This window comes from Astyanax mexicanus, chromosome 25 (genome assembly GCF_023375975.1).
Source record: "Astyanax mexicanus isolate ESR-SI-001 chromosome 25, AstMex3_surface, whole genome shotgun sequence".
NCBI lineage: Eukaryota > Metazoa > Chordata > Actinopteri > Characiformes > Acestrorhamphidae > Astyanax > Astyanax mexicanus.
In genome coordinates, this window is record NC_064432.1 from 11,745,580 (window position 1) to 11,769,766 (window position 24,187).

The window sequence follows — 24,187 nt, forward strand, 5'->3', positions numbered from 1 at the left end:
ATTCTACGTTGAAAGCTCTAGGAGGAGTAGCGTACAGAAAAAAAGGCGTAAGAATAATAATAACTAGAAAAGGAAAGTTCGATAACGAACTTTAAGTTGGCTTGGAAAAGTACGTTATTAACGTTGAATAGTTAAAATGGTTGCTAAGATATTTCTGTCTAAAGCGTGTGAAGAATGGTTGCTATGCTGTTGACTTTCGGCTAAATGTTGAAGTCCAAAAAGTTTTGGCTAACATGGTGAAAAGCTTATAATTATCTTATAAAGTAAAGTGTTGCTAAGTGGTTGCTAGGTAGTTGCTAGGCAGTTGCTAATGTAGTCCACATCGTTGCTTAGTGTTTGCTAATTGGTTGCTAGGCAGTTGCGAACATATTCAAGGTGGTTGCTAAGCTGTTGCTAACTTGTTGCTAGGCAACTCCTAACGTATTCCAAATGGTTTTTAAGTGGTTATTAGGCAGTTTCTAATATTTTCCAGGTGGTTGCTAACTGGTTGCTATGGTATCCGGGGTGGTTGCTAAGGTGTTGCTAGGTGGTTGCTAAGGTGTTGCTATGGTATCTGGGGTGGTTGCTAAGGTGTTGCTAGGTGGTTGCTAGAGGGTTAATAGGTGGTTGCTAAGGTGTTGCTATGGGATCCGGGGTGGTTGCTAAGGTGTTGCTATGGTATCCGGGTTGGTTGCTAAGGTGTTGCTAGGTGGTTGCTAAGGTGTTGCTATGGTATCCAGGGTGGTTGCTAAGGTGTTGCTAGGTGGTTGCTAGGGTGTTGCTAGGCGGTTGCTATGTATCCAGGGTGGTTGCTAAGGTGTTGCTAGGTGGTTGCTAAGGTGTTGCTATGGTATCTGGGGTGGTTGCTAAGGTGTTGCTAGGTGGTTGCTAAGGTGTTGCTATGGTATCCTGGGTGGTTGCTAAGGTGTTGCTAGGTGGTTGCTATGGTGTTGCTATGGTATCCAGGGTGGTTGCTAAGGTGTTGCTAGGTGGTTGCTAAGGTGTTGCTATGGTATCCTGGGTGGTTGCTAAGGTGTTGCTAGGTGGTTGCTAGGCAGTCGCTAAGGTGTTGCTATGGTATCCTGGGTGGTTGCTAAGGAGTTTCTAGGTGGTTGCTAAGGTGTTGCTAGGTGGTTGCTAAGGTGTTGCAATGGTATCCGGGGTGGTTGCTAAGGTGTTGCTAGGTGGTTGCTAGGCGGTTGCTTAGGTGTTGCTATGGTATCCGGGGTGGTTGCTACGGTGTTTCTAAGTGGTTGCTAAGGTGTTGCTAGGTGGTTGCTAAGGTGTTGCTATGGTATCCAGGGTGGTTGCTAAGGTGTTGCTAGGTGGTTGCTAAGGTGTTGCTAGGTGGTTGCTAGGGTGTTGCTAGGTGGTTGCTAGGGTGTTGCTAGGTGGTTGCTAAGGTGTTGCTATGGTATCCAGGGTGGTTGCAAAGGTGTTGCTAGGTGGTTGCTAGGTGGTTGCTAGGGTGTTGCTAGGTGGTTGCTAAGGTGTTGCTATGGTATCCAGGGTGGTTGCTAAGGTGTTGCTAGGTGGTTGCTAAGGTGTTGCTAGGTGGTTGCTAAGGTGTTGCTATGGTATCCGGGGTGGTTGCTAAGGTGTTGCTAGGTGTTTGCAAGGTGGTTGCTAAGGTGTTGCTAGGTGGTTGCTAGGGTGTTGCTAGGTGGTTGCTAAGGTTTTGCTAGGTGGTTGCTAAGGTGTTGCTATGGTATCCAGGGTGGTTGCTAAGGTGTTGCTAGGTGGTTGCTAAGGTGTTGCTATGGTATCCGGGGTGGTTGCTAAGGTGTTGCTAGGTGGTTGCTAGGCGGTTGCTAGGCGGTTGCTAAGGTCTTGCTATGGTGTCTGTGGTGGTTGCTAAGGTGTTGCTAGGTGGTTGCTAAGGTGTTGCTAGGTGGTTGCTAAGGTGTTGCTATGGTATCCAGGGTGGTTGCTAAGGTGTTGCTAGGTGGTTGCTAAGGTGTTGCTATGGTATCCGGGGTGGTTGCTAAGGTGTTGCTAGGTGGTTGCAAGGTGGTTGCTAAGGTGTTTCTAGGTGGTTGCTAAGGTTTTGCTAGGTGGTTGCTAAGGTGTTGCTAGGTGGTTGCTAAGGTGTTGCTATGGTATCCGGGGTGGTTGCTAAGGTGTTGCTAGGTGGTTGCTAGACGGTTGCTAGGCGGTTGCTAAGGTGTTGCTATGGTGTCTGTGGTGGTTGCTAAGGTGTTGCTAGGTGGTTGCTAAGATGTTGCTATGGTATCTGGGGTGGTTGCTAAGGTGTTGCTAGGTGTATCTGACTGGTCGCTAGGCAGTTGCTACCATTTCTAAAGTGGTTGCTAAGCAGTTGCTAACGTTTTCCAGGTGGTTGCTAAGGTGTTGCTATCTGGTTGCTAGGCAGTTGCTAACGTATTACACATGGTTGCTAAGTGGTTGCTAGGCAGTTGCTAATGTTTTCCAGGTGGTTGCTAAGGTGTATCTAACTGGTTGCTAGGCAGTAGTAGATAAAAAGAAAGAGTGTTAAATGTAGAAGTACAGAAAAAGGGAGAGCCTGAAATAGAGAAGTAGAGAGAAAATCAGCGTGAGAAGTAGAGAAAGAACACCCGAGAATGTGAGAAAAAGAGTGACAAGTAGAGAGAAATATTGAGCGAGAGAAAGAGAATTAGGGAAAAAGAGAGATCGAGAAATAAAGAAGTAGAGAAAGAAAGAGGATGTAGTAGAGAGATAGATAGAAAGAGAAAGCAAGACAGAAAAGTAGAGTGAAAGAGAAGTAGAGAGAAGAGCGAGAAATAAAGAGTAAGAGAGAAATAGAGAAATAGAAAAGTAGAAAGAAAGAGACATAGAAAAGTAGAGAGAGTGAGAAATAGAGAAGTAGAGAGAGAGTGAGAAAGAGAGAGTGAGAAATAGAGAAGAAGAGAGCAAAAGAGAGTGAGAAATAGAGAAGCAGAGAGAGAGTGAGAAATAGAGAAGTAGAGAGAGAGTGAGAAAGAGAGAGTGAGAAATAGAGAAGTAGAGAGAGTGAGAAATAGAGACGTAGAGAGAGAGTGAGAAAGAGAGTGAGAAATAGAGAAGTAGAGAGAGAGTGAGAAATAGAGACGTAGAGAGAGAGTGAAAAAGAGAGTGAGAAATATAGAAGTAGAGAGAGTGAGAAATATAGAAGTAGAGAGAGAGAGTGAGAAATAGAGACGTAGAGAGAGAGTGAGAAAGAGAGAGTGAGATAGAGAAGTAGAGAGAGAGTGAGAAATAGAGTGAGAAATAGACGTAGAGAGAGAGTGAGAAAGAGAGTGAGAAATAGAGACGTAGAGAGAGAGTGAGAAATAGAGACGTAGAGAGAGAGTGAGAAAGAGAGTGAGAAATAGAGGAGTAGAGAGCAAAAGAGAGTGAGAAATAGAGAAGTAGAGAGCAAAAGAGAGAGTGAGAAGTAGAGAAGTAGAGAGCAAAAGAAAGAGTGAGAAATATAGAAATAGAGAGAGAGTGGGAAAGAGAGTGAGAATTAGAGAAGTAGAGAGCGAAAGAGAGAGTGAGAAAGAGAGAGTGGTTGCTAAGCAGTTAATATGTGGTTGCAAAGCCCTGGCTGGGGTGCCGGGGTGTCCAAACTTTTGACTGATAGCTGCTCCATACAGCAGCTCCTCCATACACTCACAGTACTGGAGGAGCAGGGGAGAGAAGGGGTTCCGTGCGCAGAGCTGCTCGTGTGCGAGATGGAACTCTGGGCCCCCCATTCATTTCTATGGGAAAACTTCGTACGAAAATTGTACGAAAACCGTACGTCGTATCACTTCGCAACCTGCTATTAATTTTAAGATCTCGGTAAGATCTATAAGCTCGCCAAATTTGGTCTTCGTATCTCAAAAATTGTGGCGGTTACGGACGTTTAAAATTTCGCCCCATTCATTCCTATGGGGAAAAAATGCGTACGTTTACGAAGTTTTTACGAAAACCGTACGATAAATCGCTCCAAAAAGCACAAGCACGCTAAGTTGGCATAGGTCCTACGATCCGTGAAAGTTTCGTGATTCTACGTTGAAAGCTCTAGGAGGAGTAGCGTACAGAAAAAAAGGCGTAAGAATAATAATAATAATAATAATAATAAGAAGATTACGAAGAACAAGAAGTTGGCTTTTCCAAGCCAACTTAATAAGAAGATTACGAAGAACAAGAAGTTGGCTTTTCCAAGCCAACTTAATAACTAGAAAAGGAAAGTTCGATAACGAACTTTAAGTTGGCTTGGAAAAGTACGTTAATAACGTTGAAAAAGTTAAAATGGTTGCTAAGATATTTCTGTCTAAAGCGTGTGAAGAGTGGTTGCTTTGCTGTTGACTTTCAGCTAAATGTTAAAGTCCAAAAAGTTTTGGCTAACATGGTGAAAAGCTAATAATTGTCTTATAAAGTAATATAAACACTTTACTTTATATATACCTATATAAAGTAAAGTGTTGCTAAGTGGTTGCTAGGTAGTTACTAGGCAGTTGCTAATGTATTCCACATCGTTGCTTAGTGTTTGCTAATTGGTTGCTAAGCAGATTCTTACATATTCCAGGTGTTTGCTAAGCTGTTGCTAACTGGTTGCTAGGCAATTGCTAATGTATTCCACATGGTTGTTAAGTGGTTGCTAGGCAGTTTCTAATATTTTCCAGGTGGTTGCTAAGTGGTTGCTAACTGGTTGCTATGCAGTTGCTAACATATTCCACATGGTTTCCAAGTGGTTGCTAAGGTGTTGATATGGTATCCGGGTTGGTTGCTAAGGTGTTGCTAGGTGGTTGCTAAGGTGTTGCTATGGTATCCAGGGTGGTTGGTAAGGTGTTGCTAGGTGGTTGCTAGGTGGTTGCTAAGGTGTTGCTATGGTATCCGGGGTGTTGCCAAGGTGTTGCTAGGTGGTTGCTAAGGTGTTGCTATGCGGTTGCTAAGGTGTTGCTATGGTATCTGGGGTGGTTGCTAAGGTGTTGCTAGGTGGTTGTTAGGGTGTTGCTATGGTATCTGGGGTGGTTGCTAAGGTGTTGCTAGATGGTTGCTAAGGTGTTGCTATGGTATCCGGGGTGGTTGCTAAGGTGTTGCTAGGTGGTTGCTAAGGTGTTGTTATGGTATCCTGGGTGGTTGCTAAGGTGTTGCTAGGTGGTTGCTAGGCGGTTGCTAAGGTGTTGTTATGGTATCCAGGGTGGTTGCCAAGGTGTTGCTAGGTGGTTGCTAGGGTGTTGCTAGGCGGTTGCTAAGCGGTTGCTATGGTATCCGGGGTGGTTGCTAAGGTGTTGCTAGGTGGTTGCTAAGGTGTTGCTAGGTGGTTGCTAAAGTGTTGCTATGGTATCCGGGATGCTTGCTAAGGTGTTGCTAGGCGGTTGCTATGGTATCCGGGTTGGTTGCTAAGGAGTTGCTAGGTGGTTGCTAGGTGGTTGCTAAGGTGTTGCTAGATGGTTGCTAAGGTGTTGCTATGGTATCCGGGGTGGCTGCTAAGGTGTTGCTAGGTGGTTGCTAGGTGGTTGCTATGGTATCCGGGGTGGTTGCTAAGGTGTTGCTAGGTGGTTGCTAGGCGGTTGCTAAGGTGTTGCTATGGTATCCGAGGTGGTTGCTAAATGGTTACTAGGCAGTTGCTAACGTATTCCACATGGTTGCTAAGTGGTTGCTAGGCACTTGCTAATGTTTTCCAGGTGGTTGCTAAGGTGTATCTAACTGGTTGCTAGGCAGTTGCTAATATTTCTAAAGTGGTTGCTAAGCAGTTGCTAGGCAGTTGCTAACGTTTTCCAGGTGGTTGCTAAGGTGTTGCTAACTGGTTGCTAGGCAGTTGCTAACGTATTCCACATGGTTGCTAAGTGGTTGCTAGGCAGTTGTGATCATTTCTAAAGTGGTTGCTAAGTGGTTTCTAGGCAGTTGCTAACATTTTCCAGGTGGTTGCTAAGGTGTTGCTAACTGGTTGCTAGGCAGTTGCTAACATATTCCAGATGGTTGCTGAGCGGTTGTGATCATTTCTAAAGTGGTTGCTAGGCAGTTGCTAATGTTTACCAGGTGGTTGCTAAGGTGTTGATAACTGGTTGCTAGGTTGTTGCTATCATTTCTAAAATGGTTGAAGTAGAGAAAAAGAGAGAGTGTTAAATGTAGAAGTACAGAAAAAGGGAGAGCAAGAAATAAAGAAGTAGGGAGAAAATCGCGAGAAAAAGAGAAAGAACACGCGAGAATGTGAGAAAAAGAGTGACAAGTTGAGAGAAATATTGAGCCAGAAAAAGAGAATTAGAGAAAAAGGGACATCGAGAAATAAAGAAGTAGAGAAAGAAAGAGGAAGTAGTAGAGAGATAGATAGAAAGAGAAAGCAAGACATAGAAAAGTAGAGTGAAAGAGAAGTAGAGAGAAGAGCGAGAAATAAAGAAAGAGTAAGAGAGAATAGAGAAATAGAAAAGTAGCGAGAAAGAGAAATTGAGACGTAGAGAGAGAGAGTGAGAAAGAGAGAAAGAAAGAGTGAGAAATAGAGAAGTAGAGAGTAAAAGAGAGAGTGAGAAATAGAGACGTAGAGAGAGAGTGAGAAAGAGAGTGAGAAATTCAGAAGTAGAGTGAGAAAGAAAGTGAGAAATAGAGAAGTAGAGAGCAAAAGAGAGTGAGAAATAGAGAAGTAGAGAGAGAGTGAGAAAGAGAGAAAGAGAGAGTGAGAAATAAAGAAATGTAAAGAGCAAAAGAGAGAGTGAGAAATAGAGAAGTAGAGAGAAAAAGATATAGAGACATAGAGCGTGAGAAAGAGATATATAGAGAGCAAAAGAGAGTGAGAAATAGAGAAGTAGAGAGCAAAAGAGAGAGTGAGAAATAGAGACGTAGAGAGAGAGTGAGAAAGAGAGAGTGAGAAATAGAGAAGTAGAGAGCAAAACAGAGAGTGAGAAGTAGAGAGCAAAAGAGAGAGCGAGAAGCAGAGAGCAAAAGAGAGAGTGAGAAATAGAGAAGTAGAAAGCAAAAGAGAGTGAGAAATAGAGAAGTAGAGAGCAAAAGAGAGTGTGAGAAGTAGAGAGCAAAAGAGAGAGTGAGAAATAGAGAAGCAGAGAGCAAAAGAGAGAGTGAGAAGTAGAGAGCAAAAGAGAGAGTGAGAAGTAGATAAGTAGAGAGCAAAAGAGAGAGTGAAAAGTAGAGAGAGAGTGAGAAAGAGAGAGTGAGAGAAGTAGAGAGAGAGTGAGAAAGAGAGAGTGAGAGAAGTAGAGAGAGAGTGAGAAAGAGAGAGTGGTTGCTAAACAGTTAATAGGTGGTTGCAAAGCGCTGGCTGGGGTGCCCGGGGTGTCCAAACTTTTGACTGATAGCTGCTCCATACAGCAGCTCCTCCATACACTCACAGTACTGGAGGAGCAGGGGAGAGAAGGGGTTCCGTGCGCAGAGCTGCTCGTCTGTGAGATGGAACTCTGGGCCCCCCATTCATTTCTATGGGAAAACTTCGTACGACAATTGTACGAAAACCGTACGTCGTATCGCTTCGCAACCTATTATTAATTTAAAGATCTTGATAAGATCTATTAGCTCGCCAAATTTGGTCTCCGTATCTCAAAAATTGTGACCGTCACGGACGTTCAAAATTCTCCCCCATTCATTCCTATGGGGAAAAAATGCGTACGTTTACGAAGTTTTTACGAAAACCGTACGATAAATCGCTCCAAAAAGCACAAGCAACGTAATTCACTATAGGTCCTACGATCCGTGAAAGTTTCGTGATTCTACGATAAAAGCTCTAGGAGGAGTAGCGTACAGAAAAAAAGGCGTAAGAATAATAATAATAAGAAGAAGAAAACGAAGAACAATAAGTTGGCTTTTCCAAAGCCAACTTAATAATAAGAAGATTACGAAGAACAAGAAGTTGGCTTTTCCAAGCCAACTTAACTAGAAAAGGAAAGTTCGATTACGAACTTTAAGTTGGCTTGGAAAAGTACGTTAAATAGTTAAATAACGTTGAATAGTTAAAATGGTTGCTAAGATATTTCTGTCTAAAGCGTGTGAAGAGTGGTTGCTATGCTGTTGACTTTCGGCTAAATGTTGAAGTCCAAAAAGTTTTGGCTAACATTGTGAAAAGCTTATAATTATCTTATAAAGTAAAGTGTTGCTAAGTGGTTGCTAGGTAGTTGCTAGGCAGTTGCTAATGTAGTCCACATCGTTGCTTAGTGTTTGCTAATTGGTTGCTAGGCAGTTGCGAACATATTCAAGGTGGTTCCTAAGCTGTTGCTAACTTGTTGCTAGGCAACTCCTAACGTATTCCAAATGGTTTTTAAGTGGTTACTAGGCAGTTTCTAATATTTTCCAGGTGGTTGCTAACTGGTTGCTATGGTATCCGGGGTGGTTGCTAAGGTGTTGCTATGGTATCTGGGGTGGTTGCTAAGGTGTTGCTAGGTGGTTGCTAGAGGGTTAATAGGTGGTTGCTAAGGTGTTGCTATGGGATCCGGGGTGGTTGCTAAGGTGTTGCTATGGTATCCGGGTTGGTTGCTAAGGTGTTGCTAGGTGGTTGCTAAGGTGTTGCTATGGTATCCAGGGTGGTTGCTAAGGTGTTGCTAGGTGGTTGCTATGGTGTTGCTAGGCGGTTGCTATGGTATCCAGGGTGGTTGCTAAGGTGTTGCTAGGTGGTTGCTAAGGTGTTGCTATGGTATCCGGGGTGGTTGCTAAGGTGTTGCTAGGTGGTTGCTAAGGTGTTGCTATGGTATCCAGGGTGGTTGCTAAGGTGTTGCTAGGTGGTTGCTAAGGTGTTGCTATGGTATTCTGGGTGGTTGCTAAGGTGTTGCTAGGTGGTTGCTAGGCAGTAGCTAAGGTGTTGCTATGGTATCCTGGGTGGTTGCTAAGGAGTTTCTAGGTGGTTGCTAAGGTGTTGCTAGGTGGTTGCTAAGGTGTTGCTAGGTGGTTGCTAAGGTGTTGCAATGGTATCCGGGGTGGTTGCTAAGGTGTTGCTAGGTGGTTGCTAGGCGGTTGCTTAGGTGTTGCTATGGTATCCGGGGTGGTTGCTACGGTGTTTCTAAGTGGTTGCTAAGGTGTTGCTAGGTGGTTGCTAAGGTGTTGCTATGGTATCCAGGGTGGTTGCTAAGGTGTTGCTAAGGTGGTTGCTAAGGTGTTGCTATGGTATCCAGGGTGATTGCTAAGGTGTTGCTAGGTGGTTGCTAGGTGGTTGCTAGGGTGTTGCTAGGTGGTTGCTAAGGTGTTGCTATGGTATCCAGGGTGGTTGCAAAGGTGTTGCTAGGTGGTTGCTAGGGTGTTGCTAGGTGGTTGCTAAGGTGTTGCTAGGTGGTTGCTAAGGTGTTGCTAGGTGGTTGCTAAGGTGTTGCTATGGTATCCAGGGTGGTTGCTAAGGTGTTGCTAGGTGGTTGCTAAGGTGTTGCTAGGTGGTTGCTAAGGTGTTGCTATGGTATCCGGGGTGGTTGCTAAGGTGTTGCTAGGTGGTTGCAAGGTGGTTGCTAAGGTGTTGCTAGGTGGTTGCTAGGGTGTTGCTAGGTGGTTGCTAAGGTTTTGCTAGGTGGTTGCTAAGGTGTTGCTATGGTATCCAGGGTGGTTGCTAAGGTGTTGCTAGGTGGTTGCTAAGGTGTTGCTATGGTATCCGGGGTGGTTGCTAAGGTGTTGCTAGGTGGTTGCTAAGGTGTTGCTAGGCGGTTGCTAAGGTGTTGCTATGGTGTCTTGGGTGGTTGCTAAGGTGTTGCTAGGTGGTTGCTAAGATGTTGCTATGGTACCTGGGGTGGTTGCTAAGGTGTTGCTAGGTGTATCTAACTGGTCGCTAGGCAGTTGCTACCATTTCTAAAGTGGTTGCTAAGCAGTTGCTAGGCAGTTGCTAACGTTTTCCAGGTGGTTGCTAAGGTGTTGCTATCTGGTTGCTAGGCAGTTGCTAATGTATTACACATGGTTGCTAAGTGGTTGCTAGGCAGTTGCTAATGTTTTCCAGGTGGTTGCTAAGGTGTATCTAACTGGTTGCTAGGCAGTAGTAGATAAAAAGAAAGAGTGTTAAATGTAGAAGTAGAGAAGTAGAGAGAAAATCAGCGTGAGAAGTAGATAAAGAACACCCGAGAATGTGAGAAAAAGAGTGACAAGTAGAGAGAAATAATGAGCGAGAGAAAGAGAATTAGGGAAAAAGAGAGATCGAGAAATAAAGAAGTAGAGAAAGAAAGAGGATGTAGTAGAGAGATAGATAGAAAGAGAAAGCAAGACAGAAAAGTAGAGTGAAAGAGAAGTAGAGAGAAGAGCGAGAAATAAAGAGAGAGTAAGAGAGAAATAGAGAAATAGAAAAGTAGAAAGAAAGAGACATAGAAAAGTAGAGAGAGTGAGAAAGAGAGAGTGAGAAATAGAGAAGTAGAGAGAGAGTGAGAAAGAGAGAGTGAGAAATAGAGAAGAAGAGAGCAAAAGAGAGTGAGAAATAGAGAAGCAGAGAGAGAGAGTGAGAAATAGAGAAGTAGAGAGAGAGTGAGAAAGAGAGAGTGAGAAATAGAGAAGTAGAGAGAGTGAGAAATAGAGACGTAGAGAGAGAGTGAGAAAGAGAGTGAGAAATAGAGAAGTAGAGAGAGAGAGTGAGAAATAGAGACGTAGAGAGAGAGTGAAAAAGAGAGTGAGAAATATAGAAGTAGAGAGAGTGAGAAATATAGAAGTAGAGAGAGAGAGTGAGAAATAGAGACGTAGAGAGAGAGTGAAAAAGAGAGTGAGAAATAGAGACGTAGAGAGAGAGTGAGAAATAGAGACATAGAGAGAGAGTGAGAAAGAGTGAGAAATAGAGAAGTAGAGAGAGGTGAGAAATAGAGACGTAGAAAAGAGTGAGAAAGAGAGAGTGAGAAATAGAGAAGTAGAGAGAGAGTGAGAAATAGAGACGTAGAGAGAGAGTGAGAAATAGAGAAGTAGAGAGCAAAAGAGAGAGAGAGAAGTAGAGAAGTAGAGAGCAAAAGAGAGAGTGAGACAGAAGTAGAGAGCAAACGAGAGAGTGAGAAGTAGAGAAGTAGAGAGCAAAAGAAAGAGTGAGAAATAGAGAAGTAGAGAGAGAGTGGGAAAGATAGAGTGAGAATTAGAGAAGTAGAAAGAGAGAGTGAGATAGAGAAGTAGAGAGAGAGTGAGAAATAGATAAGTAGAGAGAGAGTGAGAAAGAGAGAGTGAGATAGAGAAGTAGAGAGAGAGTGAGAAATAGAGTGAGAAATAGAGACGTAGAGAGAGTGAGAAAGAGAGAGTGAGATAGAGAAGTAGAGAGAGAGTGAGAAATAGAGTGAGAAATAGAGACGTAGAGAGAGAGTGAGAAAGAGAGTGAGAAATAGAGGAGTAGAGAGCAAAAGAGAGTGAGAAATAGAGAAGTAGAGAGCAAAAGAGAGAGTGAGAAGTAGAGAAGTAGAGAGCAAAAGAAAGAGTGAGAAATATAGAAATAGAGAGAGAGTGGGAAAGAGAGTGAGAATTAGAGAAGTAGAGAGCGAAAGAGAGAGTGAGAAAGAGAGAGTGGTTGCTAAGCAGTTAATAGGTGGTTGCTAAACCCTGGCTGGGGTGCCGGGGTGTCCAAACTTTTGACTGATAGCTGCTCCATACAGCAGCTCCTCCATACACTCACAGTACTGGAGGAGCAGGGGAGAGAAGGGGTTCCGTGCGCAGAGCTGCTCGTGTGCGAGATGGAACTCTGGGCCCCCCATTCATTTCTATGGGAAAACTTCGTATGAAAATTGTACGAAAACCGTACGTCGTATCGCTTCGCAACCTGCTATTAATTTAAAGATCTCGGTAAGATCTATAAGCTCGCCAAATTTGGTCTTCGTATCTCAAAAATTGTGGCGGTTACGGACGTTTAAAATTTCGCCCCATTCATTCCTATGGGGAAAAAATGCGTACGTTTACGAAGTTTTTACGAAAACCGTACGATAAATCGCTCCAAAAAGCACAAGCACGCTAAGTTGGCATAGGTCCTACGATCCGTGAAAGTTTCGTGATTCTACGTTGAAAGCTCTAGGAGGAGTAGCGTACAGAAAAAAAGGCGTAAGAATAATAATAATAACTAGAAAAGGAAAGTTCGATAACGAACTTTAAGTTGGCTTGGAAAAGTACGTTAATAACGTTGAAAAAGTTAAAATGGTTGCTAAGATATTTCTGTCTAAAGCGTGTGAAGAGTGGTTGCTTTGCTGTTGACTTTCAGCTAAATGTTAAAGTCTAAAAAGTTTTGGCTAACATGGTGAAAAGCTAATAATTGTCTTATAAAGTAATATAAACACTTTACTTTATATATACCTATATAAAGTAAAGTGTTGCTAAGTGGTTGCTAGGTAGTTACTAGGCAGTTGCTAATGTATTCCACATCGTTGCTTAGTGTTTGCTAATTGGTTGCTAAGCAGATTCTTACATATTCCAGGTGGTTGCTAAGCTGTTGCTAACTGGTTGCTAGGCAATTGCTAATGTATTCCACATGGTTGTTAAGTGGTTGCTAGGCAGTTTCTAATATTTTCCAGGTGGTTGCTAAGTGGTTGCTAACTGGTTGCTATGCAGTTGCTAACATATTCCACATGGTTTCCAAGTGGTTGCTAAGGTGTTGATACGGTATCTGGGTTGGTTGCTAAGGTGTTGCTAGGTGGTTGCTAAGGTGTTGCTATGGTATCCAGGGTGGTTGGTAAGGTGTTGCTAGGTGGTTGCTAGGTGGTTGCTAAGGTGTTGCTATGGTATCCGGGGTGTTGCCAAGGTGTTGCTAGGTGGTTGCTAGGGTGTTGCTAGGCGGTTGCTAGGCGGTTGCTATGGTATCCGGGGTGGTTGCTAAGGTGTTGCTAGGTGGTTGCTAGGTGGTTGCTAAGGTGTTGCTATGCGGTTGCTAAGGTGTTGCTATGGTATCTGGGGTGGTTGCTAAGGTGTTGCTAGGTGGTTGCTAGGGTGTTGCTATGGTATCTGGGGTGGTTGCTAAGGTGTTGCTAGATGGTTGCTAAGGTGTTGCTATGGTATCCGGGGTGGTTGCTAAGGTGTTGCTAGGTGGTTGCTAAGGTGTTGTTATGGTATCCTGGGTGGTTGCTAAGGTGTTGCTAGGTGGTTGCTAGGCGGTTGCTAAGGTGTTGTTATGGCATCCGGGGTGGTTGCTAAGATGTTGCTAGGTGGTTGCTAAGGTGTTGCTATGGTATCCGGGGTGGTTGCTAAGGTGTTGCTAGGTGGTTGCTAAGGTGTTGCTAGGTGGTTGCTAAGGTGTTGCTATGGTATCTGGGGTGGTTGCTAAGGTGTTGCTAGGCGGTTGCTAAGGTGTTGCTAGGCGGTTGCTAAGGTGTTGCCAGGTGGTTGCTAAGGTGTTGCTATGGTATCCGGGTGGTTGCTAGGTGGTTGCTAACGTGTTGCTAGGCGGTTGCTAAGGTGTTGCTATGGTATCCAGGGTGATTGCTAAGGTGTTGCTAGGCGGTTGCTATGGTATCTGGGTTGGTTGCTAAGGTGTTGCTAGGTGGTTGCTAAGGTGTTGCTAGGTGGTTGCTAAGGTGTTGCTAGATGGTTGCTAAGGTGTTGCTATGGTATCCGGGGTGGTTGCTAAGGTGTTGCTAGGTGGTTGCTAAGGTGTTGCTATGTTATCCTGGGTGGTTGCTAAGGTGTTGCTAGGTGGTTGCTAGGCGGTTGCTAAGGTGTTGCTATGGTATCCGAGGTGGTTGCTAAATGGTTACTAGGCAGTTCCTAACGTATTCCACATGGTTGCTAAGTGGTTGCTAGGCACTTGCTAATGTTTTCCAGGTGGTTGCTAAGGTGTATCTAACTGGTTGCTAGGCAGTTGCTAATATTTCTGAAGTGGTTGCTAAGCAGTTGCTAGGCAGTTGTTAACGTTTTCCAGGTGGTTGCTAAGGTGTTGCTAACTGGTTGCTAGGCAGTTGCTAACGTATTCCACATGGTTGCTAAGTGGTTGCTAGGCAGTTGCTAACATTTTCCAGGTGGTTGCTAAGGTGTTGCTAACTGGTTGCTAGGCAGTTGCTAACATATTCCAGACATAAAAAGAAAGAGAAAGCAAGACATAGAAAAGTAGAGTGAAAGAGAAGTAGAGAGAAGAGCGAGAAATAAAGAAAGAGTAAGAGAGAATAGAGAAATAGAAAAGTAGCGAGAAAGAGAAATTGAGACGTAGAGAGAGAGAGTGAGAAAGAGAGAAAGAAAGAGTGAGAAATAGAGAAGTAGAGAGTAAAAGAGAGAGTGAGAAATAGAGACGTAGAGAGAGAGTGAGAAAGAGAGTGAGAAATTCAGAAGTAGAGTGAGAAAGAGAGTGAGAAATAGAGAAGTAGAGAGCAAAAGAGAGTGAGAAATAGAGAAGTAGAGAGAGTGAGAAAGAGAGAGTGAGAAATAAAGAAATGTAAAGAGCAAAAGAGAGAGTGAGAAATAGAGAAGTAGAGAGAAAAAGATATAGAGACATAGAGCGTGAGAAAGAGATAAGTAGAGAGCAAAAGAGAGTGAGAAATAGAGAAGTAGAGAGCAAAAGAGAGAGTGAGAAATAGAGACGTAGAGAGAGTGAGAAATAGAGAAGTAGAGAGCAAAAGAGAGTGAGAAATAGAGAAGTAGAGAGAGTGAGAAAGAGAGTGTGAGAAATAGAGACGTAGAGAGAGAGTGAGAAAGAAAGAGTGAGAAATAGAGAAGTAGAGAGCAAAAGAGAGTGAGAAATAGAGAAGTAGAGAGCAAAAGAGAGTGAGAAATAGAGACATAGAGAGAGAGTGAGAAAGAGAGAGTGAGAAATAGAGAAGTAGAGAGCAAAAGAGAGAGCAAGAAGTAGATAAGTAGAGAGCAAAAGAGAGAGTGAGAAACAGAGAAGTAGAGAGCAAAAGATAGAGTGAAAAGTAGAGAGAGAGTGAGAAAGAGAGAGTGAGAGAAGTAGAGAGAGAGTGAGAAAGAGAGAGTGAGAGAAGTAGAGAGAGAGTGAGAAAGAGAGAGTGGTTGCTAAGCAGTTAATAGGTGGTTGCAAAGCGCTGGCTGGGGTGCCCGGGGTGTCCAAACTTTTGACTGATAGCTGCTCCATACAGCAGCTCCTCCATACACTCACAGTACTGGAGGAGCAGGGGAGAGAAGGGGTTCCGTGCGCAGAGCTGCTCGTGTGTGAGATGGAACTCTGGGCCCCCCATTCATTTCTATGGGAAAACTTCGTACGACAATTGTACGAAAACCGTACGTCGTATCGCTTCGCAACCTACTATTAATTTAAAGATCTTGATAAGATCTATTAGCTCGCCGAATTTGGTCTCCGTATCTCAAAAATTGTGACCGTCACGGACGTTCAAAATTCTCCCCCATTCATTCCTATGGGGAAAAAATGCGTACGTTTACGAAGTTTTTACGAAAACCGTACGATAAATCGCTCCAAAAAGCACAAGCAACGTAATTCACTATAGGTCCTACGATCCGTGAAAGTTTCGTGATTCTACGATAAAAGCTCTAGGAGGAGTAGCGTACAGAAAAAAAGGCGTAAGAATAATAATAATAACTAGAAAAGGAAAGTTCGATAACGAACTTTAAGTTGGCTTGGAAAAGTACGTTAATAACGTTGAAAAAGTTAAAATGGTTGCTAAGATATTTCTGTCTAAAGCGTGTGAAGAGTGGTTGCTTTGCTGTTGACTTTCAGCTAAATGTTAAAGTCTAAAAAGTTTTGGCTAACATGGTGAAAAGCTAATAATTGTCTTATAAAGTAATATAAACACTTTACTTTATATATACCTATATAAAGTAAAGTGTTGCTAAGTGGTTGCTAGGTAGTTACTAGGCAGTTGCTAATGTATTCCACATCGTTGCTTAGTGTTTGCTAATTGGTTGCTAAGCAGATTCTTACATATTCCAGGTGGTTGCTAAGCTGTTGCTAACTGGTTGCTAGGCAATTGCTAATGTATTCCACATGGTTGTTAAGTGGTTGCTAGGCAGTTTCTAATATTTTCCAGGTGGTTGCTAAGTGGTTGCTAACTGGTTGCTATGCAGTTGCTAACATATTCCACATGGTTTCCAAGTGGTTGCTAAGGTGTTGATACGGTATCCGGGTTGGTTGCTAAGGTGTTGCTAGGTGGTTGCTAAGGTGTTGCTATGGTATCCAGGGTGGTTGGTAAGGTGTTGCTAGGTGGTTGCTAGGTGGTTGCTAAGGTGTTGCTATGGTATCCGGGGTGTTGCCAAGGTGTTGCTAGGTGGTTGCTAGGGTGTTGCTAGGCGGTTGCTAGGCGGTTGCTATGGTATCCGGGGTGGTTGCTAAGGTGTTGCTAGGTGGTTGCTAGGTGGTTGCTAAGGTGTTGCTATGCGGTTGCTAAGGTGTTGCTATGGTATCTGGGGTGGTTGCTAAGGTGTTGCTAGGTGGTTGCTAGGGTGTTGCTATGGTATCTGGGGTGGTTGCTAAGGTGTTGCTAGATGGTTGCTAAGGTGTTGCTATGGTATCCGGGGTGGTTGCTAAGGTGTTGCTAGGTGGTTGCTAAGGTGTTGTTATGGTATCCTGGGTGGTTGCTAAGGTGTTGCTAGGTGGTTGCTAGGCGGTTGCTAAGGTGTTGTTATGGCATCCGGGGTGGTTGCTAAGATGTTGCTAGGTGGTTGCTAAGGTGTTGCTATGGTATCTGGGGTGGTTGCTAAGGTGTTGCTAGGTGGTTGCTAAGGTGTTGCTAGGTGGTTGCTAAGGTGTTGCTATGGTATCTGGGGTGGTTGCTAAGGTGTTGCTAGGCGGTTGCTAAGGTGTTGCTAGGCGGTTGCTAAGGTGTTGCCAGGTGGTTGCTAAGGTGTTGCTATGGTATCCGGGTGGTTGCTAGGTGGTTGCTAACGTGTTGCTAGGCGGTTGCTAAGGTGTTGCTATGGTATCCAGGGTGGTTGCTAAGGTGTTGCTAGGCGGTTGCTATGGTATCTGGGTTGGTTGCTAAGGTGTTGCTAGGTGGTTGCTAAGGTGTTGCTAGGTGGTTGCTAGGTGGTTGCTAAGGTGTTGCTAGATGGTTGCTAAGGTGTTGCTATGGTATCCGGGGTGGTTGCTAAGGTGTTGCTAGGTGGTTGCTAGGTGGTTGCTAAGGTGTTGCTATGTTATCCTGGGTGGTTGCTAAGGTGTTGCTAGGTGGTTGCTAGGCGGTTGCTAAGGTGTTGCTATGGTATCCGAGGTGGTTGCTAAATGGTTACTAGGCAGTTCCTAACGTATTCCACATGGTTGCTAAGTGGTTGCTAGGCACTTGCTAATGTTTTCCAGGTGGTTGCTAAGGTGTATCTAACTGGTTGCTAGGCAGTTGCTAATATTTCTGAAGTGGTTGCTAAGCAGTTGCTAGGCAGTTGTTAACGTTTTCCAGGTGGTTGCTAAGGTGTTGCTAACTGGTTGCTAGGCAGTTGCTAACGTATTCCACATGGTTGCTAAGTGGTTGCTAGGCAGTTGCTAACATTTTCCAGGTGGTTGCTAAGGTGTTGCTAACTGGTTGCTAGGCAGTTGCTAACATATTCCAGACATAAAAAGAAAGAGAAAGCAAGACATAGAAAAGTAGAGTGAAAGAGAAGTAGAGAGAAGAGCGAGAAATAAAGAAAGAGTAAAGCCAGGCGGACACTGTGCGATTTTAGCCCGATTTTAAGCCCGATCTGGTCGGATGCGACTGAATTTCATGATCGGGCCGAATTTTAGCTTGATCGTGCGTCGTTTGTCGTGCAGTGTGAGAGGGGAAGCGATGTCCGATTAATTGCCCATAGGAGCTGCGAATGAGCAGTCGGACGCGACCAGGGATTTCTGACATGCCAGAAATTTTGGTCGCTTGTCTCACAGTGTGAGCTGTTTTGCGGGCCGATTTCTTAACGTCACGACCTGTTTTCCCAAAAATCTGCACAGTAACTATAAATAATTATTAGTCATATTTATTTCTGTCAGTTATAAGGATTTATATTTATGTTCGGTACACAGACTTATAGCTTAATATAGCAGACACACATTCTGCTGTTTAAGAATTTCAACAGATGCTTATTCTCAGTCAATAGCTGGAGTTTTTGAAAAGAAAAATTAAAAGAGAAAATATCTTTGACAAACATAAATTTATTTTATTTCACTTTGCTATTATATCTGAAAAATAAAGCACATTGTCAGCCTCTGGTGCTGCCCGTCAATTATATAAAACTTAAAACATGCACAGAAATATAAAGCTATATTTTATAATTCGTTTCTTTTCGCCAGGGCAAATTTATTAAAATTATAAATATGTTAATTTATTAATTAAAATCTCGTCCAGTGCTCCAGAATATTAGCCACGCAAAGCCAGCTTAGCGCAGCGCGTGGCATTGCGCGCGGCATTGCCCGCATAATAACCTCTGTCTTCTAAAATAAACGTTTTAATAAATAAGGTCGGAGAAGTGTAGTATAATTAGTGCTATTAAACTTACTAAAGCTAATAAATGTACTGATAATTAATCAAGATAAATCAGACAAAATGCGCTGCGCCTCTCTCTCGCTCTCTTTCGCAGCGCGGAGCTGAATTCAGCGCGAGGCTACAGGAACTCAGTTCAGTTGAATAAAAATAAGTAAGGGCCTGTAAGTACAAGCAAAGGACCTGTAAGTAAATATAGTCAAATATAAAGAATAGTTTGAGGTTTTGGTGAGCTGTTTTCATGATTTGAAACTGAAACTAACTGAAACTTTGATTATTCTGCAGAAAGCCTGGGTTATTTTAAACGAATTTTTAATGAGTTTATATTTTATATTTTTTATTTATTCATTTAAATTATTTTTCTTCTTTTATTAATCAAATCATTAAATATATATCTTCATAAGATATAATTTTTTTCCCTTTTATGTCAATTTTTATGATCTTTTTTTAAGGTCCTATTTATCCTTTTTTACGTATATATTTTATTCGTCTATAATAAATGTCAGTTTTTATTCCTATTTTTTATATATATTATTAATCCCTTTTAAACTGTTAATGCTCAGCGGCACTGTAAATGAGGGTCCCTATCCAGTGTGAATAACCGATTGCTTGTTTAATATTCAGTGTTGCAAAACCAGTTTTTACATAAACAATAAACAGAATAAAAAATAAAATTATTTTATTTTATTTAAGCTGCTGGTGTTTCTTTCGCAGCCTGACGGGCAGTCATTTTTCTATGCGCTCTCCTTCTGTAAAACGGACAACCCGTAGAGTCCACGTCGCCTCAGCCACCTGCGAGTCCATGTACGTCTCTTCCGTGGACTTTCAGCGCACAACAGGGCACAAATAAGCAAAGCTAAGCGCTTTCTTTTGCAAGGCGTTGTGTTGAAGCGAGAGTTTGTACGCAAAGAAAGCTCCGCCTACGGGCTGCGTTTAGACGTGCAGTGTAAGCTCCCCCGTCGCAGCAGGTCAGTCGGACCGTACAGTGTGTGCAGATGAATCGCAGGCGTTGTTCATACACGACAAACGATTCAAACGTGCTGTTTGAGCTCTCCAGAACGCATCCGATTAAAAAAATCGCACAGTGTCCGCCTGGCTTAAGAGAGAATAGAGAAATAGAAAAGTAGCGAGAAAGAGAAATTGAGACGTAGAGAGAGAGAGTGAGAAAGAGAGAAAGAAAGAGTGAGAAATAGAGAAGTAGAGAGTAAAAGAGAGTGAGAAATAGAGACGTAGAGAGAGAGTGAGAAAGAGAGTGAGAAATTCAGAAGTAGAGTGAGAAAGAGAGTGAGAAATAGAGAAGTAGAGAGCAAAAGAGAGTGAGAAATAGAGAAGTAGAGAGAGTGAGAAAGAGAGAGTGAGAAATAAAGAAATGTAAAGAGCAAAAGAGAGAGTGAGAAATAGAGAAGTAGAGAGAAAAAGATATAGAGACATAGAGCGTGAGAAAGAGATAAGTAGAGAGCAAAAGAGAGTGAGAAATAGAGAAGTAGAGAGCAAAAGAGAGAGTGAGAAATAGAGACGTAGAGAGAGTGAGAAATAGAGAAGTAGAGAGCAAAAGAGAGTGAGAAATAGAGAAGTAGAGAGAGTGAGAAAGAGAGTGTGAGAAATAGAGATGTAGAGAGAGAGTGAGAAAGAAAGAGTGAGAAATAGAGAAGTAGAGAGCAAAAGAGAGTGAGAAATAGAGAAGTAGAGAGCAAAAGAGAGTGAGAAATAGAGACATAGAGAGAGAGTGAGAAAGAGAGAGTGAGAAATAGAGAAGTAGAGAGCAAAAGAGAGAGTGAGAAGTAGAGAGCAAAAGAGAGAGCGAGAAGTAGATAAGTAGAGAGCAAAAGAGAGAGTGAGAAACAGAGAAGTAGAGAGCAAAAGATAGAGTGAAAAGTAGAGAGAGAGTGAGAAAGAGTGAGAAAGAGAGAGTGAGAGAAGTAGAGAGAGAGTGAGAAAGAGAGAGTGGTTGCTAAGCAGTTAATAGGTGGTTGCAAAGCGCTGGCTGGGGTGCCCGGGGTGTCCAAACTTTTGACTGATAGCTGCTCCATACAGCAGCTCCTCCATACACTCACAGTACTGGAGGAGCAGGGGAGAGAAGGGGTTCCGTGCGCAGAGCTGCTCGTGTGTGAGATGGAACTCTGGGCCCCCCATTCATTTCTATGGGAAAACTTTGTACGACAATTGTACGAAAACCGTACGTCGTATCACTTCGCAACCTACTATTAATTTAAAGATCTTGATAAGATCTATTAGCTCGCCGAATTTGGTCTCCGTATCTCAAAAATTGTGACCGTCACGGACGTTCAAAATTCTCCCCCATTCATTCCTATGGGGAAAAAATGCGTACGTTTACGAAGTTTTTACGAAAACCGTACGATAAATCGCTCCAAAAAGCACAAGCAACGTAATTCACTATAGGTCCTACGATCCGTGAAAGTTTCGTGATTCTACGATAAAAGCTCTAGGAGGAGTAGCGTACAGAAAAAAAGGCGTAAGAATAATAATAATAATAATAAGAAGAAAACGAAGAACAATAAGTTGGCTTTTCCAAAGCCAACTTAATAAGAAGATTACGAAGAACAATAAGTTGGCTTTTCCAAGCCAACTTAATAATAATAAGAAGATTACGAAGAACAAGAAGTTGGCTTTTCCAAGCCAACTTAACTAGAAAAGGAAAGTTCGATAACGAACTTTAAGTTGGCTTGGAAAAGTACGTTAAATAGTTAAATAACGTTGAATAGTAAAAATGGTTGCTAAGATATTTCTGTCTAAAGCGTGTGAAGAGTGGTTGCTATGCTGTTGACTTTCGGCTAAATGTTGAAGTCCAAAAAGTTTTGGCTAACATGGTGAAAAGCTTATAATTATCTTATAAAGTAAAGTGTTGCTAAGTGGTTGCTAGGTAGTTGCTAGGCAGTTGCTAATGTAGTCCACATCGTTGCTTAGTGCTTGCTAATTGGTTGCTAGGCAGTTGCGAACATATTCCAGGTGGTTGCTAAGCTGTTGCTAACTTGTTGCTAGGCAATTCCTAACGTATTCCAAATGGTTTTTAAGTGGTTATTAGGCAGTTTCTAATATTTTCCAGGTGGTTGCTAACTGGTTGCTATGGTATCTGGGGTGGTTGCTAAGGTGTTGCTAGGTGGTTGCTAAGGTGTTGCTATGGTATCTGGGGTGGTTGCTAAGGTGTTGCTAGGTGTTTGCTAGAGGGTTGCTAGGTGGTTGCTAAGGTGTTGCTATGGGATCCGGGGTGGTTGCTAAGGTGTTGCTATGGTATCCGGGTTGGTTGCTAAGGTGTTGCTAGGTGGTTGCTAAGGTGTTGCTATGGTATCCAGGGTGGTTGCTAAGGTGTTGCTAGGTGGTTGCTAGGGTGTTGCTAGGCGGTTGCTATGGTATCCAGGGTGGTTGCTAAGGTGTTGCTAGGTGGTTGCTAAGGTGTTGCTAGGTGGTTGCTATGGTGTTGCTATGGTATCCGGGGTGGTTGCTAAGGTGTTGCTAGGTGGTTGCTAAGGTGTTGCTATGGTATCCTGGGTGGTTGCTAAGGTGTTGCTAGGTGGTTGCTAGGCAGTTGCTAAGGTGTTGCTATGGTATCCTGGGTGGTTGCTAAGGTGTTTCTAGGTGGTTGCTAAGGTGTTGCTAGGTGGTTGCTAAGGTGTTGCTAGGTGGTTGCTAAGGTGTTGCTATGGTATCCGGGGTGGTTGCTAAGGTGTTGCTAGGTGGTTGCTAGGCGGTTGCTTAAGTGTTGCTATGGTATCCGGGGTGGATGCTATGGTGTGGTTGCTAAGGTGTTGCTAGGTGGTTGCTAAGGTGTTGCTATGGTATCCAGGGTGCTATGGTATCCTGGGTGGTTGCTAAGGTGTTTCTAGGTGGTTGCTAAGGTGTTGCTAGGTGGTTGCTAAGGTGTTGCTATGGTATCCTGGGTGGTTGCTAAGGTGTTTCTAGGTGGTTGCTAAGGTGTTGCTAGGTGGTTGCTAAGGTGTTGCTATGGTATCCAGGGTGGTTGCTAAGGTGTTGCTAGGTGGTTGCTAGGTGGTTGCTAAGGTGTTGCTAGGTGGTTGCTAAGGTGTTGCTATGGTATCCAGGGTGGTTGCTAAGGTGTTGCTAGGTGGTTGCTAAGGTGTTGCTAGGTGGTTGCTAAGGTGTTGCTATGGTATCCGGGGTGGTTGCTAAGGTGTTGCTAGGTGGTTGCAAGGTGGTTGCTAAGGTGTTGCTAGGCGGTTGCTAAGGTGTTGCTATGGTGTCTAGGGTGGTTGCTAAGGTGTTGCTAGGTGGTTGCTAAGATGTTGCTATGGTATCTGGGGTGGTTGCTAAGGTGTTGCTAGGTGTATCTAACTGGTCGCTAGGCAGTTGCTACCATTTCTAAAGTGGTTGCTAAGCAGTTGCTAGGCAGTTGCTAACGTTTTCCAGGTGGTTGCTAAGGTGTTGCTATCTGGTTGCTAGGCAGTTGCTAACGTATTACACATGGTTGCTAAGTGGTTGCTAGGCAGTTGCTAATGTTTTCCAGGTGGTTGCTAAGGTGTATCTAACTGGTTCCTAGGCAGTAGTAGATAAAAAGAAAGAGTGTTAAATGTAGAAGTACAGAAAAAGGGAGAGCCTGAAATAGAGAAGTAGAGAGAAAATCAGCGTGAGAAGTAGAGAAAGAACACCCGAGAATGTGAGAAAAAGAGTGACAAGTAGAGAGAAATATTGAGCGAGAGAAAGAGAATTAGGGAAAAAGAGAGATCGAGAAATAAAGAAGTAGAGAAAGAAAAAGGATGTAGTAGAGAGATAGATAGAAAGAGAAAGCAAGACAGAAAAGTAGAGTGAAAGAGAAGTAGAGAGAAGAGCGAGAAATAAAGAGAGAGTAAGAGAGAAATAGAGAAATAGAAAAGTAGAAAGAAAGAGACATAGAAAAGTAGAGAGAGTGAGAAAGAGAGAGTGAGAAATAGAGAAGTAGAGAGAGAGTGAGAAAGAGAGAGTGAGAAATAGAGAAGTAGAGAGAGTGAGAAATAGAGACGTAGAGAGAGAGTGAGAAAGAGAGTGAGAAATAGAGAAGTAGAGAGAGAGTGAGAAATAGAGACGTAGAGAGAGAGTGAAAAAGAGAGTGAGAAATATAGAAGTAGAGAGAGTGAGAAATATAGAAGTAGAGAGAGAGAGTGAGAAATAGAGACGTAGAGAGAGAGTGAGAAATAGAGACGTAGAGAGAGAGTGAGAAAGAGTGAGAAATAGAGAAGTAGAGAGAGTGAGAAATAGAGACGTAGAAAAGAGTGAGAAAGAGAGAGTGAGAAATAGAGAAGTAGAGAGAGAGTGAGAAATAGAGACGTAGAGAGAGAGTGAGAAATAGAGAAGTAGAGAGCAAAAGAGAGAGTGAGAAGTAGAGAGCAAAAGAGAGAGTGAGACAGAGAAGTAGAGAGCAAACGAGAGAGTGAGAAGTAGAGAAGTAGAGAGCAAAAGAAAGAGTGAGAAATAGAGAAGTAGAGAGAGAGTGGGAAAGATAGAGTGAGAATTAGAGAAGTAGAGAGAGAGTGAGAAAGAGAGAGTGAGATAGAGAAGTAGAGAGAGAGTGAGAAATAGAGACGTAGAGAGAGTGAGAAAGAGAGAGTGAGATAGAGAAGTAGAGAGAGAGTGAGAAATAGAGTGAGAAATAGAGACGTAGAGAGAGAGTGAGAAAGAGAGTGAGAAATAGAGGAGTAGAGAGCAAAAGAGAGTGAGAAATAGAGAAGTAGAGAGCAAAAGAGAGAGTGAGAAGTAGAGAAGTAGAGAGCAAAAGAAAGAGTGAGAAATATAGAAATAGAGAGAGAGTGGGAAAGAGAGTGAGAATTAGAGAAGTAGAGAGCGAAAGAGAGAGTGAGAAAGAGAGAGTGGTTGCTAAGCAGTTAATAGGTGGTTGCTAAACCCTGGCTGGGGTGCCGGGGTGTCCAAACTTTTGACTGATAGCTGCTCCATACAGCAGCTCCTCCATACACTCACAGTACTGGAGGAGCAGGGGAGAGAAGGGGTTCCGTGCGCAGAGCTGCTCGTGTGCGAGATGGAACTCTGGGCCCCCCATTCATTTCTATGGGAAAACT

The 24,187-nt window shown here is 43.2% G+C and overlaps 1 long non-coding RNA gene across 6 annotated transcripts; it reads left to right on the forward strand.

Moving 5' to 3' along the window:
* Positions 1–337: 337 nt before the first annotated feature.
* On the forward strand, positions 338–24,187 carry LOC125787727 (uncharacterized). 6 transcript variants are annotated; one of them, XR_007429498.1, is made up of 4 exons: positions 340–1,806; positions 2,144–2,967; positions 10,652–10,821; positions 23,524–24,187. It is a non-coding gene; the product is annotated as an uncharacterized LOC125787727 (long non-coding RNA). The 6 variants fall into 6 exon arrangements; XR_007429500.1 differs by lacking the exon at positions 23,524–24,187 and adding an exon at positions 10,846–12,099 and having other exon boundaries at positions 341–1,806; positions 10,652–10,783; XR_007429502.1 differs by lacking the exons at positions 10,652–10,821; positions 23,524–24,187 and adding an exon at positions 19,680–19,699 and having other exon boundaries at positions 338–1,806; positions 2,144–3,210.